Source organism: Hemitrygon akajei, chromosome 21 (genome assembly GCF_048418815.1).
Source record: "Hemitrygon akajei chromosome 21, sHemAka1.3, whole genome shotgun sequence".
Lineage (NCBI taxonomy): Eukaryota > Metazoa > Chordata > Chondrichthyes > Myliobatiformes > Dasyatidae > Hemitrygon > Hemitrygon akajei.
In genome coordinates, this window is record NC_133144.1 from 14,381,243 (window position 1) to 14,396,843 (window position 15,601).

The 15,601-nt window shown below is 44.2% G+C and overlaps 1 protein-coding gene across 2 annotated transcripts in view; it reads left to right on the forward strand.

The window, feature by feature from the left end:
- Positions 1-13,201: 13,201 nt before the first annotated feature.
- The window catches only part of LOC140714094 (annexin A2-like), a 75,226-nt gene continuing 72,826 nt past the window's right edge, over positions 13,202-15,601 (forward strand). Inside the window, exon 1 of one of the 2 annotated variants that reach the window (XM_073024846.1) lies at positions 13,202-13,276. The gene's annotated coding sequence lies outside the window, so the exon portion shown is untranslated. Of the gene's footprint in view, positions 13,277-13,302; positions 13,431-15,601 lie in introns of those variants that run through there. The other variant, XM_073024844.1, reaches the window with a different exon arrangement.

Here is a 15,601-nt window from a genome sequence, read left to right on the forward strand (position 1 = left end):
TCTGATTTGCTGATGTTCATTGGGGTATACTGTAACATTTTAAACGTATTGCCTTTTGCTGAATGCTGTCCATTTTTAAAAGACACTTTTAGCTGTGAGTTTGATGTGAAGAGTTGTGACGATGATTCACTGGTCATTTGGTCTGAGCTCATTCAGGAGCTCATCCAGTCATTGTGCAACCCATCACACACGTTATATGCACAGTGACTGCTCGACACATTCAATTTTATACTACTAATAAAAGACATAAGGAAATGAAACGTATGATGCATCATCAGTAACAAGAGCTTCCTACTCTGCTGGGATTGAAATTATATTCCTCACTTCAGTGCACATTATATATGTGGTGAGTGACTGATTTGGGCTTTGGATCACCTTTTGTTCCCAGCTTGTGGTGTTTTACTCCCTCCTGTGCTGAATTTCAAACCTTACTCTTGTTTCATGACTTTCACTCTTGTCTCTGGTTTTACCTAGACCATCGGCCCTTGACCTCTAAATCCTGTCCCCTAACTCCTTCCTTGACTACTCAGACTGAGTTCTGAAATTGTGAAATGCAAGGAGGGATGGCTGGAAAAGGTGAGTTTAAAAAATAACTCAGAACCAAAGGTGCATCAGCTGGTGCATGTTGGCAACTAGGGCTGGGTAGGCCAGCATCCGTGAACATTCAAGGTGGGATCTCTTGGGCTTTTCTTTGTTGAATGTATTAGCTGTTTTGAGTTATCACGGGTTTGGTATGAGTGCTACCCACTGGTTGGAAGCCATCTCGACTTTAGGCAAGAAAGAAGGGAGTGCTAGTGAGGCTGCCACCACTGTCAGAAACCTTGTGTCCTCTTCCCTGGCATATCAGTGCCCAACAAGTTTAACCCTCTGTTGCTTAACCACATGAGAATCTGGGAACCCTTCCTGAGAATATTACATGCATCTACTCATTGTGGAGATGGTTTGATAGTCTATCAATAAATCCCAGTACTAAATTGCTAAAATAATGGTCATTAGTGGGAAAGGTGATTTGTGTCACAGGACACATAAATAAAGGAACTGCACATCTGGGACAGGTTTCTTCTGAACCAGCTGGGCTCACCACTTGAGAGAAAAGGGTAAGTAGTCAGTTATAAGGCTGGGGAGCATATAGGAAGAATGATTGCTGGGAAAAGTTAGTAATAAATTCAGAAACAAACAAGGAGAACTCATAGAAATTGTGCTTATGTACCAGGAGAGTGGAAGCAATAAATGTTTTAAAATAATTGGACTATTTTTCCACTCTATTAAGAGTGGAAAAATTACAAATATGGAGCAAAACAATAGGGAAGAAGGACCAAACTGAGAGTGCAGTCCAAGCGAGCACTCCCTATACCAACACATGGCTATAAGGAACAAGTTCATACTGAAGCTATAGGTGTGCCACCCATTGTTGAGACCTGGCTGCGTTCTCTGAACTGGGAGCTAAATTAAACCAGCTTTAAAAGACACTCAAAAGAAAAGCCAAATAACCTGGAGGTTTGCTGCCTCAGTAGGAAAGAGTTAAGTCACAGGAAAGGGAAAGATGCCAAGCCACACCCATGATCCAAGATTGATGCTGGCTTAGATGCAATGAGTTTGGCTATCAGTGATAAACTGTACAAACCTGGGTGAAGTTACAGGGAACTGGTGAGAGATAATGAAATGCTATACTGAACCACTGAAATCTGTGCAGCAGGAAGTCTGGAGAAACAAGGGTGGATTCACCAACTAGCAGGGTTATGTATAAGATCAACTTTACTCAGTTACACTTATCTTTAATAATTACTGGAGGATAGCCACTGTTGTTCCACTGTGTTTTTTTTAATAAAAAGCATAAACCAGATATGTTGATAGCATGGTACTAATAGCTGACTCAGAAACAAAACTTAAAGAATTGCTCACTATAGTGGCAGCAGAAAGTAATCGCAGAGGCCTCTCAACACGAAGAAGACAGAAAGCATGGCCATCTCCAGAAAGACAAACACCCCACAATGTGGGATCAAGATCGGAAATACAAACCTCAAACAAGTCAACAAATTCAGATATCTTGGCAGCCAAGTATCAAGTGATGGCAGGTGTGACACAGATATCAAATACAGAATAGCAATGGCGAAAGAAGCTTTCCAGAAAATGAGGACCATATTAACAGACAGAAAGATGAGCATGTACATTAAAAACAGAATACTGCAGTGCTACATTTATTCTATCCTGACTTATGGAAGTGAATGCTGGACCATTTCCCCAGCAATGGAAAAGAGACTAGAAGCAGCTTGAATTATGGTTCTACAGGAGAATGTTAAAAATATGGACTGCACACACATCAAATGAAGAAGTTATCAGATCTAGGACGACACGTGGAAAGATGAACTAGAAAAATTCATACTGTCTGGAAAGATCGAGGGGAGCAAACCTAGAGGAAGACCTCGGCTTATGTACATCAAAAGCCCAGTCAGGTGGCTACACCTTGAGGAAATGGAAGTCATCCAAAGAACAAGGGATAGGTCTGTATGGAAAACCATGGTAAGCAACATCCACATCGGATATGGTACCTAGACAGACAGACAGTCATAAACTAGGAAATTAATGGCTGGTGAGTCTGACTGACATCAGTTGTGGGAAAGTTATTGGAAGGTATTCGAAGGGACTGGATATACAAGTATTTGGATAAATGTGGACTAATTAAGAAAAGTCAGCATGGCTTTGTGCATGGTAGAGGTTGTCTAACCAATTTTAGAGTTTTTCGAGAAAGTTGCCAGTAAAGTGGATGAAGGCAAGGCAGTTGATGTTGTCTATATGGACTTTGGTAAGGCTTTTGACAAGGTTCCCCATGGGAGGCTGGTCAAAAAGGTTCAGTCACTCGGCATTCAGGATGAGGTAGCAAATTGGATTAGGCATTGGTTTTGTGGGAGAAGCCAGAGGGTGGCAGAAGAGGGTTTCCTATCCAACTGAAGGCCCATGACTAGAGGTGCTGGGTTCTTTGTTGTAATGACCTGGATGATAATGTCGTTAACTGGATTATCAAATTTGCGGATGACACTAAGATTGCAGGTGTAGTGGACAGTGAGGAGAGCTTTCATGGCTTGCAGAACGACCTGCATCAGCCTGAAAAATGGCAGATGGAATTTATAATTCATAGAAAGTGGCAGCACAGGTAGATATGGTTGTAAAGAAAGCTTTTGGCACATTGGCCTTCGTAAATCAATGTATTGAGTACAGGAGATGGGATGTTATGTTGAAGTTCTATAAAATGTTGGTGAGACCTAATTTGGAGTATTGTGTGCTGTTTTGGTCACCTACCTACAGGAAAGATGTAAACAAGATTGTAAGAGTACAGAGAAAATTCACGAGGATGTTGCCAGGTCTGGAGGATCTGAGTTGTAAAGAAGGATTGAATAGGTTCAGACTATAGTCTTTGGAATGTAGAAGACTGAGAGGAAATTTGAAAGGTATACAAAATTTTGAGCGGTATAGAGAGTGTAAATACAAGCATGCTTTTTCCACTGAGGTTGGGTGTGACTACAACCAGAAGTCATGGGTGAAGGGTGAGAAGTTTAAGGGGAACATGAGGGGAAATTTATTCATTCAGAAGGTCGTGAGTGTGGAATGAGCTGCCAGCACAAGTGGTGCATACCAGCTGTTACGTGGAACCAGCAATAATAGATATGGAATGGAGTTAGGATATTATCGGAAAACAACAAAATTTATTAACACTCAAGCAGAAACATAGAAAATTAAATTAAATTAAACAAGCCCAATCTCAGAACGTCAGTTCAGAAAGTTTCAGGGATTCATGGGGTAATTGAGAGGAGAGCCTTTTAGATTTGAAGTGTAACGAAGAGACGATCGTGAAGACGGAGATTCAAAATACAGCGAAGAAGCGAGTCTCGCAGAGATACACCAGAAATGGCCACCGTACCTTTCCGAAGGTGATTCAGCAGACACACAGTACCCAAAAAGTGAGAATTTCACCACATAACTGACAGGAGAAGTCCCTTTTCCAGGACTGGTCACCACACACCCGAGACCTTGCAGGGGTTTACCAAAGTGGGTGCCAAAAATCCACGTTTGGATTATCCAGTTCCACAACATACAAAGTAACTCCAACAGTGATTTGGCACAGGGGTGCCTTCTTCAGTGAACTACCACTCCCAGACAAGGATTAACACACACGTGGTATTCACTAAGGTTTTCCTTCACCTGAGAACCCCCTCCTGTGGATTAACTATGTGACAACCACACTTTCGTATTCGAATGGAATCAAACTCACCCTTACGGGCTACTTGGAGAGAGTCCAAATAGTGATCTCTTTGTCACTAGGTTTCTTCTGTTTCAAACCTTTTCTCTCCCCTCTTCTCTGCAACAGCCTCCAGCTGCAGCAACCGTGAGAGTCATTTATCAATACTCTGGATCGATCTCGACTCACCCCTTTGGGCTACTGAAATTTAAACCAGCGACCGACTCACTGGTGTCTTTCCATGATCGAAACCATACTCGACTCTCCGGAGCAATCCTTTTATACTGTTGGTCATCACGCGACACTCACAGAAACAAAGTCACAGATTTCACGTACCGTCCCAAGAACTGACACTGGGGTACATAACACACCACAGATTCCCAGGTGTTGAAACTGGGGTTCATAAACACAGCTCAATTTCAATATTTAAGAGAAGTTTGGGTAGGTACATGGATAGTAGGGATATGGAGGACTATGGTCCCAGTGCAGGTGGATGGGAGTAGGCAGTTTGAATGGTTTCAGCATGGACTAGATGGGCCAAAGGGCTTGAGTCTGTGCTGTACTTCTCTATGATTCTAATAAGAAATAGGAGCAGGAGAAGGCCATCTGGACGGTCGAGCCTGCTCCACCATTTAATAAGATCATGACTGATCTGGCCATGGACTTAACTCCACCAACCTGCCTTTTCTCCATAACCCTTAATTCCCCTACTATGCAAAAATCTATCCAAACTTGTCTTAAATATATTTACTGAGATAGCCTCCATTGCTTCATTGGGCATAGAATTCCACATTTCACCACTCTCTAGGAAAAGAGGTTCCTCTTCATCTCTGTACTAGATCTACTCCACTGAATCTTGAGGCTGTGTCCCCTCGTTCTTGTCTCACCTACCAATGGAAACAACTTTCCTGCCTCTTATCTATCCCTTTCATAATTTTTTATGTTTCTATAAGATCTCCTCTCATCCTGAATTCCAGCGAGTACAGTCCCTGGTGACACAATCTCTCCTCATAGTCTAATCCCCTCATCTCTGGAATCAACCTGGTGAACATCCTCTGTACCACCTCCAAAGCCAGTATATCATTCCTCAAGTAAGGAGACCAGAACTGCAGGCAGTGCTCCAGGTGTGGCCTCACCAGTACCCTGTACAGTTGTAGCATGACCTCCCTCCTCTTAAATTCAATCCCTCTAGCAATGAAGGCCAACATTCTGTTTGCCTCTTGACAGCCTGTTGCACCTGCAAACCAACCTTTTGTGATTCATGCACAAGCAATCCCAAGTCCCTCTGCACAGCAGCATGCTGCCATCTTTTACAATTTAAATAATAATCTGCTCTTTCATTTTTCCTTCCAAAGTGGATGACCTTGGATTTACCAACATTGTACTCCATCTGCCAGGCCCTTGCCCGCTCATTTAACCTATCTATATCTCTCTGCAGACTTTCTGTATCTTCTGCACAGTTTGCTTTTCCACTCAATTTAGCATCATTAGCAAACTTAGATAAACTACGCTCGGTCCCCTCTTCCAGATCGTTAATGTTTATCTTGAACAATTGCAGGCCCAGCACTGACTCCTGTGGCACACCGCTCACCACTGATTGCCAAACAGAGTAACACCCATGTATCCCAACTCTGCTTTCTAAGAGTTGACCAATATCTATCCATGCTAATACATCATCCCCAATTCTATGCATCCTCATCTTATGGATAAGTCTTTTATGCGGCACGTTATAGAATGCCTTCTGGAAATCCAAGTAAATAATGTCCGCTAACATGAGGAAATATGCAGATGCTGGAAATTCAAGCAACACACACAAAATGCTGGTGGAACGCAGCAGACCAGGCAGCATCTATAGGAAGAAGCACTGTCAATGTTTCGGGCCGAGACCCTTCGTCAGGACTAACTGAAAGAAAAGATAGCAAGAGATTTGAAAGTAGGAGGGGGATAAATAATGTCCGCTGTTCCTCTCTATCCATTGTGCTCATTATATCCTCAAAGAATAAAGAAGAAGAATTTTAAAAAATCTCTTATCTCTGCACAAACTTGTGCTAAATACAACTATGGACTTTGACAAGGAAATACAGTAGGCATCTTGCTCCAACTTGTTGGTATACTGAGGAAAAAAAGACATTCACTTTGGTGTTTTCAGCACCAGAATCAGAACTGCACAAGGGATCCAAGGTGTGTTGGCAAACTGCATCCAATATCTGGCTGGGTGTTAGCAGGCAAAGAGTAGTAATGTACTGCAGGATAGGTATTAGGACCTCTGTCTATAATGTAGGTGAGTTGGATAAGAATGTGAGGAGTATAATTAGTATGTTGGCAAATGACATGAATGTTAGTGGAGTTGCGAATAACAATAAAGCTTGTCTAAAGATACAACAGGACATAAATCATCTGGAAAGTTGGGTGGAATGCTGGCAGGTAGAATTAAATTCAGGCAATGTGTGAGATAATGCACTTCAGAAACATTCCTTAATCCAATGCATAAGGAACGTGTTCAAACTGGAGCAGGTAGGAGGGAGTGAGGGTAAATGAGTAGTTGGGTACTCAGAGGGAAAGATTAAATTCTTAAAAAAGAGAGTTGGAAACCTCTCCTGTGGTCCTTGATCCAGGTCAAGCTGACTTGGATGCTGTGAGACTGTAATAAACAGGACAATCTGGATAAAGTCACTGGGCAGGGATCAAGCAACAACGACATACAGAGAGATTGGGTGTAAGTCCATTATTTCCTGAAAATAGCATCACAGGTGGACAGGGTAGTGAAGAGAGTATGAAAGTTGTGGCATCAATTTGTAGTTGTGCATAACATTGATTAGACCACACTTAGAGCATTGAGTACAATTCTGGTGGCCACACAATAAAAAGAATGTGGCTGCAATAGAGAGAGTGCAGAAGAGATTCACCAGAAAATTATCTGGAAAGGACGGCTGTAGAAATTGGATAGGCAGGGTTTATTCCCACTGCAATATATGAGGCTGATGGGTGACCATATAGAGGTTTATAAAATTAGGAGGGCAAAGATAGGATAGGTAGTGGGAGTCTTTTTACCTGGTTAGTAGAGCCTAAAACAAGAGAGCATACGTTTAATGTAAGAGGGGAGAAATTTAAAAGAGACTTGAAGGATAAATTTTTCATGCACTAGGGTGGTGGTTATCTGAAGCAATCTGCCAGACGAAACAATAAAGGCACCTACAAACACATTGTTTAAACGACCTTTGGTCAGACGTTTGGTTTAGAAAGGAGTAGAGTGATACGAGACTAATGAGATCAAATGGGATTAGCAAGAATAAGGTATTGTTGACATGAATGAGGTGGGATGAAAGGACCTGTTTCCGGGCTCTACAATTCTATGAGAAAGGAGTTAGAATGTATGTAGAACAGTACAGCATAAGAACAGTTCTGATTTTTGAATTTTCTCCCCTTTTAGAAAATAATCAACACCTTTATTTCTTCTACAAAAGTGCATGGTTGTACATTTCCCAACACGATATTCCATTTGCCACTTTTCTATTCTACCCACTGTCATAATCAGTCTATATCCTTCAGCAGACTTCCTGCTTCCTCAACATCTCTGCCCCTTCACCTGTCTTTGTATCATCCACAAACATGGCTGTAAAGCCATCAATTCCGTTATCCAAATTATTAACACATAATGTGAAAAGAAACGGTCCCCATACCAACCCCTGTGGAACACCGCTAGTCACCAGCAGCCAACCAGAAATGAACTCCTTATTCCTGCCAATTAGCCAATTGTCTGTCCATACTTTCCTGTAATTCCATGGGCTCTTGTTAAGCAGCCTCAATAGTGGCACTTCGTCAAAGGCTTTCTGAAAATTCAAGTAAACAACATCCACTGAATCTATACTGTCTGTTATTTCCTCAGAATTCCAACAGATATGTCAGGCAGTATTTCCCCTTAAGGAAACCATGCTGATTTTGGGCTATTAAGTACTAAGTACTCTGAAACCTCATCCTTAATAATGGGCTCCAACATCTTACCAAACACTAAAGTCAAACTAGCTGGCCCATAACTTCCTTTCTTCTGCCTTCCTCCCTTCTTCAAGAGTGGAGTGACATTTGCAATTTTCCAGACCTTTGGAGTCGTTGTAGAATCTAGTGATTCTTGAAAGATCATTACCGATTGTGGAGGCATTGGTAATGAAATCTGGGGTGTTGTCCATCTAGTCCAGGTTACTTATTTACCTTCAGACCTTTCAGCTTCCCAAATACCTTTTCCTTAGTAATATAAACTACACTCACTCCTTCCCCCGGTATTCTCAAATTTCTGGCATCCTGCTCATGTCTTCTACAAGATAAGGTTGATGATCTTGTAGTGCAGTTAGAAATTGGAAGGTATGACATTGCAGCATCACTGAATCGTGGCTGGAAGGAGATCATACTTAGGAACTTAATATCAAACTTCAGGGTGAATTCTATCATATTATGATCACTGCCTCCTAAGGGTTCTTTACCTTAAACATGCTAACTAATCTGGTTCATCCACAACACCTGAATCCAGAATTACCTTTTTTTTAGTGCGTTCAACCACAATTGCCTATGAGTGTCATTTCAGAGGCATTCTTCAAATTTCCTCTCTTGGGATCCAGCACCAACCTGATTTTCCCAATCTACCTGCATATTTAAATATCAAGGGTCCATCTCTGCCATGGATGGTGGTACCAGACCTGGCTGCAAAAGGAGGAGGTTGGGCTTGGGGCTAGCAACTCCATCTCGTAATATCCCAGAGTTACAAAAATACCAACGGAAGCTCCAAAGGCCTCATCCCTGTGAAAGGAGATGGACTACACCCGGCAAAATTTGAAAGTCCGTCTCAGACAGAGGGCTCTCTCAAGATGTTTTCAGCAACCTCTGCCCCAACACAGTTGATGGACTGAAGTAGAAGAATAATAAGATTCCAGGAGCAACGTGTTCCTGGTAGGTTGAAGGGTAAACCTGGCAAGTTAGGGAACCTTGAGTAACGAGAGATATTGAGGCTCTAGTCAAGAAAAGGAAGGAACCACATATTGCTTCAGGAGGTCAGGGACAATTGCTAACAATAAAAAGATTAAGAAAACACATGAAGGGGCAACTTTATCATACAGAGGGTGGTGAGCATATACAAACTGTAGAAGAAGCTATCAGAAGAAGTGGATGAGACAGGTACAATAGTATTATTTAAGAAGCACTTGGATAGGTGGGGTCTGGTCAAATGCAGGCATTTGGAATAGCTGGGTATGTACCATGTTTGGGCCAAAGGGTCTGAGTCCATGCTGAATTGTTCTATGACTCTATTCATCTACATTTTATCCAAGTCATCTCTATCTATTACAAAAACTACTTGTTGAACACGACTGGTCATTGATTTCCAGTTGGAATAAAACCTCTCCATAACTACCCTCTGTTTTCCATGGCCATGCCAGTTTTAAATCCAAGCTAACAGCCTTTGTAGATCCCTAACCTCTTGGATCAGCTTACCATAAGGGATCTCACCAAAAGCTTTACTAAAGTCCATGTATACAACATGCATTACCCTACCCTGACCTTCTCAAAGTGCTCAGTCAGGTTTGGAGGACATCACCTCCCCTGCAAAAAGCCGTCCTGAAAAGTTAATGCTTTCCCGATGCAAACAGATCCTATTCATAAAACTTTTGCCGATGTTTTCCCTGCCATTAATGTCAGGCTCACTGGCCTATGGTTTTCTGAGTAACACACGCAAAGTGTTAGCGCAGTGGTTAGCGTGACGCTATTACAGCTTGGGACATCGAATTTCACTGAAAAAGTGCAAATGTCCCTCCACTCTTTAAGAAGAAAGGAAATTATAGTCTAGTTAGCCTGACTTCAGCAGCTGGTAAGATATTGGAGACTATTATTAAGGATGAGGTGTCAGGGTATTTGGAGGCACATGATAAAGTAGGCCAAACAGCATGACTTCTTTGAGGGGAATCTTGCTTGACATATCTGTTGGAATTATTGAGGAAATAATAGGCAAGATAGAGGAAGGACAGTCAGTAGAAATTGCTTACTTTGATTTTCAGGAGGCCTTTGACAAAATGCCACACATGGGGCTGTTTAACAAAATAAAAGTCCATTGTATTACAGGAAGATACTAGCATGGATAGAAGATTAGCTGATTGGCAGGAGGTGGCCTATTCTGGTTAGCTGCCAGTGACAAGTGCTATTCCACAGGGGTCGGTATTGGAACCACTTCTTTTCACATTATATGTCAATGATCTGGATAGCAGAATTGATGGCTTTGTGGCCGTTTGCAGATAGGTGGAGGGGCAGGTAGTATTGAGGAGGCAGGGAGTCTGCAGGATTACATGAACAGATTGGGAGAATGGACAAAGAAGTGGCAGATGTAATATAGTGGAGTGAAGTGTATGGTTATACACTTTGACAGGAAGAATAAAGGGATGGACTATTTTTTAAATGGGAAGAAAATTCAAAAATCAAAGGTGCAAAGGCACTTGGGAGTCCTTGTACATCCTGAAGGTTAACGTGCCGGCTGAGTCGGTGGTGAGGAAGGCAAATGCAATATTGGCACTCGTTTTGAGAGGAGTAGAATAAAAAAGCAAGGACTGACCACTGGCATCATCTACAGGAACAGGGGCCTCAAGAAGGTGGCATCTGTCATCAAGGATCCCACCATCTGAGCCATACCCTTTTCTAGCTAGTGCCATTGGACAGCAGTACAGAAGCCTGAAGTTCCACACCACCAGGTTCAAGAACAGCTACCTTCCTAAAACCACCATTGATCTTGAACCGACCTAGCCCTACTTTAGCAAGGGAACACTGTAGACCACCTTGAACTATCACAGATTTGTCTCTGAATGTTTATTTTTTGTTTAACACGAGTCTCTTGTTTTACACAACTCTTTTTTGTCCTCTTCATTGTCTTGTATAATGCATGTATAAATTATGTTGATTGTGGATGATCAGCCATGATCACATTGAATGGTGGTGCTGGCTCAAAGGGCTGAATGGCCTACTCCTGCACCTATTGTCATGTTCTGTCTGTTGCCTGAACGTATGTGTCTGCTACGTGGCTGTAAACTAGTTTTTCATGTACCTGCACCTCATTGCACTTAATAAACCCAACTGAATTTCACAGGTTCACCACTCCCTGGGGAGAAGGAGTTTCTCCTCATCTCAGTCTTAAACAGGCGGCCCCTGAGCCATGGGCCATGACGTCTGGTCCTGGTATCAGACCCTGAGCCATGGGCCATGACGTCTGGTCCTGGTATCAGCCCCTGAGCCATGGGCCATGACGTCTGGTCCTGGTATCAGCCCCTGAGCCATGGGCCATGACGTCTGGTCCTGGTAACAGCCCCTGAGCCATGGGCCATGACGTCTGGTCCTGGTATCAGCCCCTGAGCCATGGGCCATGACGTCTGGTCCTGGTATCAGCCCCTGAGCCATGGGCCATGACGTCTGGTCCTGGTATCAGCCCCTGAGCCATGGGCCATGACGTCTGGTCCTGGTAACAGCCCCTGAGCCATGGGCCATGACGTCTGGTCCTGGTATCAGCCCCTGAGCCATGGGCCATGACGTCTGGTCCTGGTATCAGCCCCTGAGCCATGGGCCATGACGTCTGGTCCTGGTATCAGCCCCTGAGCCATGGGCCATGACGTCTGGTCCTGGTATCAGCCCCTGAGCCATGGGCCATGACGTCTGGTCCTGGTAACAGCCCCTGAGCCATGGGCCATGACGTCTGGTCCTGGTATCAGCCCCTGAGCCATGGGCCATGACGTCTGGTCCTGGTATCAGCCCCTGAGCCATGGGCCATGACGTCTGGTCCTGGTAACAGCCCCTGAGCCATGGGCCATGACGTCTGGTCCTGGTATCAGCCCCTGAGCCATGGGCCATGACGTCTGGTCCTGGTAACAGCCCCTGAGCCATGGGCCATGACGTCTGGTCCTGGTATCAGCCCCTGAGCCAGTACAGCTCAGGCTGCCCAACAGTGCTGTAATGAAACACCTTGCAGAACTGGCAGCTGCAATGTGCAGTAACTACCATCAGGTGTGGGGAGGATGGGGTGCTTAGTAGTTTAAGGAGCCAATCGACCTCGAGTAGACTTGGGAAACACTGGCCATAAGGCCAATGAAGAAAGGATAATCTGCTGTAAGGCAATGGTTTAGGATGGGTGAGAATTGTCTTCCGTTACCTCTTGTGATGGTGTGCGTGGGGTATGGGGAGACTGCGGAGGGAATGACCAGCAGCGTTGTCACCCAGACTCAATAATCCGGGACAGATCCCGTCAAGTCCTGAGAATTAATGTTTTTCAGGAGCCCTAGCTCCGCCTCCTTCTGGATGTCAAGGTGGCCAAGAATATGAGCGCATTCCACGCCCCCACCGGCTGGGGCAGTGAACAGCCCTGGCTCTAATCCAGGGCCCTTCCTCAGGGTGTGGTGTCGCCTTAGATTAAACAGAAATTAACAATTTGCATTTGGATCGCTCCTTTCCTACTAAAACAAAGTATTTTTCAAGTACTTCTGAAATCCGTTGCCTGCAGCCCACTTTGAGGGCTATAAGTATGACGCACTCTGCCTGGGAAACTGAGATTTAAATCGCGCAGGATTTAAAATACTGCAAAATGGGTTTTTTTTAAAAAAGTATTCCCCGCAATAGTGCCTCCCAGTCCAGGCAGAGGCATAACAAGACACTAATTTAACTTGTCACGGTACACTGGTTGTGTAAAGAAAGGTTTTTATTTGACTGATTGAAGAGAGATAGCCTGAACGTCGTGGGTTTGGGTTCGGGAGCACTGATTGTAGCGTCGAGGCTCGGATCCCTTTCCTCTGCTGTCTGGGCAAACGTGCGGTTCGCAGGCGGGGAATCGGGCTGCAGCTCTGAGCGTCTGCCAGTAGAGCACTTTCCTTTAGAAGGGCGAGGCGTGTAAAAAATCTGCAAATGGAATGAGAATCTTATCCGGACATCATCCCGAGCTTAATTAGCAGCTTCAGTCGAGCGGAGGTGGGCCAAGCGTGGTTTACCGAAGTTTAGTCATTTTTCCTACGTTAGGGATCATTGTTCCGAAGGGTACGTTGCTACAGACAGGGATGGGCTTAGAGAGGGGTGGGGATTGAGCAAGTGTTGATGTGGCCGCGTACAGCTAAGTATTTAACAGCCACACCCGTGCGCTACATCGGAGTTTGGAACTGAGTTAGTGTCTGTCCCGTGGCTGAGCGTACGGGTAGGTGTGATTCTTATTAAAATATCCAAATAGAGTAAAGGATAAAATCACTTGTAGAACCCTATTGACTGATTATTATTGATTGATTAACAATTGATTGCATTGATCAGAGTAAAATCTTAAATCCTCTCTGAAAAATAACAGATTATGATTTATTCTGTGATTATAAAATCATATAATGTGTGTCTAATTGTGTAAACTCTTCTGAGCCAAGTTATCCAGTTGGCGCCAGGACAATACTTATCCAGCAACCAATGTTACTGAACAGATTTCAGAAGTGCTTTATTTATTGGTTGAATTATTTCGGCTTGTGTTAGTATGAAAGACGCTACTTCAATCCAATTTATTCATTTCTGTATAAAGAGATGGAAAGCCTACCACACCCTTGGGAAGAGCCCTGGACTGCTGCCAGCGGCTCAACAGGCAAAGTTGTCGAACAACACTTTTAGCATCTCGCCACAGTCTGCGCGAGGAGGGACTTTTGTCCGGATGGAGCTTTGGAACCACGGATTCTCCTGCCTCACTGCCAGAATGGCGGAGGAGGAGAACGTTCAGTGGCTTCTTGCAAGCTGCGTGCTGCTCTTTATTCCCCTCGCCTTGCGGCGATGAGTTTCAGCGTGACTCGTTATGCAGCCCCTTTCAGCCGAGGAAAAACCTGCTCGAGGTGTGAGATGATAAAGATACGCTGGACAGTGGTGGAGAGACTCAGCAAGAGATGGGAGAGGGGGCTTGCGGTTTGGGACGGGCAGGAGATGGAGTACCCAAGGCATGAGTGTGGGCTTAAAGATGAATCTGGGAGAAGGGAGTGGGTGTGGGCTGCCAGAGCTAGGGGGCGCTAAGACTTGCAGAGGACAGGAGTTCCGAGATGTTTGGGGATTTTGACAAGATGGGGGGGGGGGGGCACCTGGTAATGTTAAAACATGGGTAGTAGAACTTCCACTGTTGTCCACAATCAGCCCAGAAGGTTAGGAAACATCCATGTGGTTGGAGCAATGGGCTTGAGGGTTGGGGTGTGATATTGGAGGGGCAAGGCAAAGGGGAGTTCAGGTGGGGGTGGTGGTCTGGAGAAGAACAAGGTTATACCATACTTTACAGGCTGAGTTTGGATCTGGTCAATGATTAGCAGCCAGTAATCCAAAGATCAAGATTACTTGAAGAGGTTTCCCAGTGATGGATACTTTGCATTTATCCAAGGCTTCACAGTTGCCATCCAGAATCCGAGGAATGCTGAAACCAGTACTGATATAATGGGAGGGAGTTCAAACACGTGTAAGAGCAGAAACTGTCCATGTTTCTTGTCATTCCTGCTGCCCCTCTCTCAAACTTCACTCGTAAATGTACCTTGACACAAGATCAAAGTGTCTTTGGTCTTAATATCCCCTTTAACACATTGGTGGTTTGGTGTTCAGAATCAGCAGATGGTAGTGGAGCATTACTTTTTAAGATTGGAGGTCCATGACCAGAGGTGTGCCATAGGGATCAGAGCTGGCTCCCTGTTGTTCGTCATCCATGTTAATAAATTTGGATGAAAATGGATAGTTTATGGTTGACACCAGTACTGGTGGTGTGAATACAGTGAGGAAGGTTGTTGCAGGATCCAGACCAACTAGGGCAAAGAAAATGCAGGTGGAATTTAAGTCAGACAAATACAAAGAGACTCATTTTGGGAAGTTAAACTAGGGCAGGACAAACACAAAGAATGGCAGGGCCCTGGTGAGTGTTGCAGAACAGAAAGACCCCAGGGTACAAGTACATAGTTCTCTGAAAGTGGTCTACAGGTAGACAGGGTGGTGAAGAAGGTGTTTGACATACTTTCATTCATGGGTCAGGACACTGAATGCAAGAGTTGGGACATCAGGTGTAACTTTATAAAACGTTGAGGGACATAGATAAAGTCTGTTTCACAGGGTAGAGGAGCCTAACACCAGATTAAGGTGAAGGGGGAAAGATTTAAAGAGGGCCTGAGCTGTAAGTTTCTCACACAGAGGGTGGTGCACATGTGGAACGAGCTGCCAGGAAAGATGGTAGATGCAGGTACATGTTTACACTTGGAGAGTTCATAAATAGAAGAGGTTTAGTGGGAGATGGGCCAAATGCAGGCAAATGGGGCAAAGCTGAGGCTGACACTTTGGTCGGTGGTTCCCTGCTGAATAACTGCATCTCTCTGAAGG